Source organism: Hevea brasiliensis, chromosome 3 (assembly GCF_030052815.1).
Source record: "Hevea brasiliensis isolate MT/VB/25A 57/8 chromosome 3, ASM3005281v1, whole genome shotgun sequence".
NCBI lineage: Eukaryota > Viridiplantae > Streptophyta > Magnoliopsida > Malpighiales > Euphorbiaceae > Hevea > Hevea brasiliensis.
In genome coordinates, this window is record NC_079495.1 from 30,046,927 (window position 1) to 30,050,374 (window position 3,448).

Sequence of the window (3,448 nt, forward strand, 5' to 3'; positions counted from 1 at the left end):
TGGTTTGCAATAAAATTGCAAAGTCCCTAGAATGACTTGAAACCAAATCTAGGTTGTTGAATGTATAATATAAATTATATTTATATTTAAAGAGTTTAAATATAAATAGAATGGAGAAATTAATTAATGGAGATTAATTAATTAATTAATTAATTTATATTTGATATAAAGTAATTTAAAGGAGAAATTACAATTTTGGGTTGAGAACTCAAAATTACAAATAAGGGCAAAATGGTCTTTTCACATGGTAACTCATGGCACCATGAGATGGACATGTGGCACCCATGTGAGTGTGCCATTTGTCTTCCCATGATGGAAGATTACCTTTTAGTGATTTAATTAAAGCTTGACACTTGGCTTAATGAGATTAAGTAAAAGAAAAGCAAGATTAAATCTTATGGTGACATGTGGCACTTCTTTAAGTCAATTTTTTCTTATCCATATAAATGAAGAAAGAAGAAGAAAAATTCATCTTCTTCCTTTTGGTATGTTTGATAGCAAGAATGGTGTTCTCCCTCTTCTCATTTTCTTTTCATTAATTCAAAAGGAAAGTCTTGATTACCTTTGAATTAATTTTACTAGAAAGAGTTTCTAGTGCACCCACATCCATATACCTTCACCAAAGTATAAACCCTAAAGTGTTAATGGTTGGTAATCTTCAAAAGAGAGCTTAAGGGTTGCCATTGGTGGACCTTGGTGAGCTTATGGTGGACAAGCTAGAAGGACAACATTTGGAGTCCTAGGAGCACCCTAAGGGAGTAAGATTGATTGATTCTGTGCCTTGAAGGTTAGAAATCAATAATCCCTCTTTTAGTTAGGGTTTAATGAATTTAATTTCTATAATTCAATTCTTGATGGCAAATGAACCTCTAATACATGTTAAAATGTGTTTTAGTATGCTTTTTGGCATTAGAAATTGGCTAGGCACATAACTCATTTGTATGGTGCATGTAACCCTAAAATAAAATTTAAAATTTAATGCTCTAATGCCCTTAAATCCATGCTTCCATGCCTTCAATTAGTATCAGAGCCACTATATTTGCCATTAGGATTGATTTTGAGGCTTAATTGTGTGATTGGATGAAGTTTGGGTTGATTTGAAGTTTGTTCGGATCAAAAACCCTAAGAAATATCATTCTACCTCAATAAACACGGCCTGGACCATGTTCTAGGTTTTTACACTGCCCAGGGTGTGTTTTCACAATACACGGCCGTGTTAAAATGTGCCCAGGGGCGTGTCATTGAACGATACTTCCCGTGTCCCATTTCACACCTTAGCCTGTGTTGGGCAGCTTTTGCATGGCCTAGCTCATGTTCGAGCGTGCCTCAGGCCATGTAATTGTTGCACGGGCCATGTAATTGTTGCACGGGTCGTGTTTTTGGCTCACCTCAAGTCGTGTAATGGTTACGTGGGCCGTGTTTTGCAATAAGGGCGTGTTTGGCTTGTTTTGGGGTTTTTTTATGCAATTGTTGTATAATTTTAGACCTAGAATTAAGCCTAAACGTAATTAAATGATTTAATTGAGATTTCCAATCACACAAATAATTTTGAAAATTGTTTTCATAAAATTAAATTTAGAAAAAGTTTCTAAATTTAAAAATTATTTGAATAAGATTCAAATTTAATTTTAATTGAATATATGATATTTAATTTAATTTTAACATGTATATTTTATTTAATTGTTAAATTTTAATATGCATGGTGGATGATCATGGACAATAAAAAACCAATGTGATTGGATTTATTTCTTTTATTTTTCTTTGGAATGTAAAATAACTAATTTTATTTTAGTGGCATGTATCATAAATGTTGTGATAAGTTAGGATGTAATTCCATTTATTTAAGGACTTTAAAGTCCATATTCTTATATATTCACCTTGGTATGCCAAGGGTTACAATGTAACTGGATAGCAAGAAGAACAAGGAGGTCAAGAGCATTGGTGGGACCAGTGGGAGGAGATCAAGATCAAGATGTTGATTATGTACTCCTTCAGCAATTCTTGTAAAACGAATGAATGAAATACACCTAGGAATGCCCTAATTCAATTCTTGGTGGCTCAGAATTAAATCCCTTAGAAAGTCCATGATCATACCATATTATTTGTTTATCCATGTATGCATGAATGTGTATGAATGTATGCAAATATGTGATATATGCATTTCAATTGGATAATGTGCAAAGTGGGACCATAATAGTAATTAAGCCGACCACAAAATCTTCCAAACAAATGATTAAGTTGGTAATGGTATAATTATGGTAATTATATCATGGCCCTCCATTGAGACAATTATTTTAAGAAATTTTAAACACTTGCATTGTTAGCTATGAAAAACATGGGAATGATACATTTGTTTAAGAGACTTTCTTAAGAATAATTGTTAAGCATAAGATGTTGTAAGTATGTAAATGCTTGGTGGCCAATAATGGACGTGCCTGAGGTCATTAAATTTATTTGCATGTTTACTACATCAATGGGATTAACTTAACTAAAACAAGATAAACCAATAATGGATGTACCTGAGGTTTTGGGCATTAGGGGCCAAATAAATGATTGAACTTCACATGAGATGTGATGGGCAAGGAGTTGCTCACTTATAGTGTATTGTGATTCCAATAATAGATGTGCATGAGGATGATCAATAAAACTATAAGAATTCAATCACTCACTAGAAATCCATCCAACAAGGATTTCCGTTTCCTACTTTAGAAGTGTAGGATTCGCTAAGTTAGTAGGAGGACCAATTTGATTAAAAGACCATAATCATTTTGGTTAATTACTTGATACATTTATTAATTAATCTTGTTATTTTCAGCAGTTTATATTCTGATAAAAATGAGCACACAACAACCACCACCATCCAATATCCTTGAGGGCATACTTGATCATAATAGGTTAACAGGACCTAATCTTTCTGATTGGCTCAGAAATTTGAAACTTGTCATGAATTTAGAGCACATTGGATATGTTCTAGATTCAAAAATTCTTGGTCCCTTACCTCCAAGGGCTACTCCAGAGGAATTAGAAACTTTGGACAAGTGGAAGGAGCATGATATGAGAGCCAGATGTTATATGCTTGCTTCTATGACTAATGAGTGACAGAAGCAGCATGAAAACATGCAAAGTGCAAATGAGATCCTTCTTCACCTGTAAAAGTTGTATGGTGAACATAGTAGGAATGCTAGTTATGAGATATCTAGACAGCTATTCTGAATGAGGATGTCAGAAGGACAGAATGTAGGAGATCATATCCATAAGATGATTCGGCTTATAGAGCAGCTGGAACATTTTGATTTTCACATGGATTTCCAACTCCAGACGGATTTGATCGTTCAGTCCCTACTAGAGTCATTTGGAAATTTTGTGACAAATTTCCATATGACTAAGCAAGAATGCACTCTGGCTGGCTTGCTTAATATGCTGATTATTGCCCAAAAGTATATGCCTA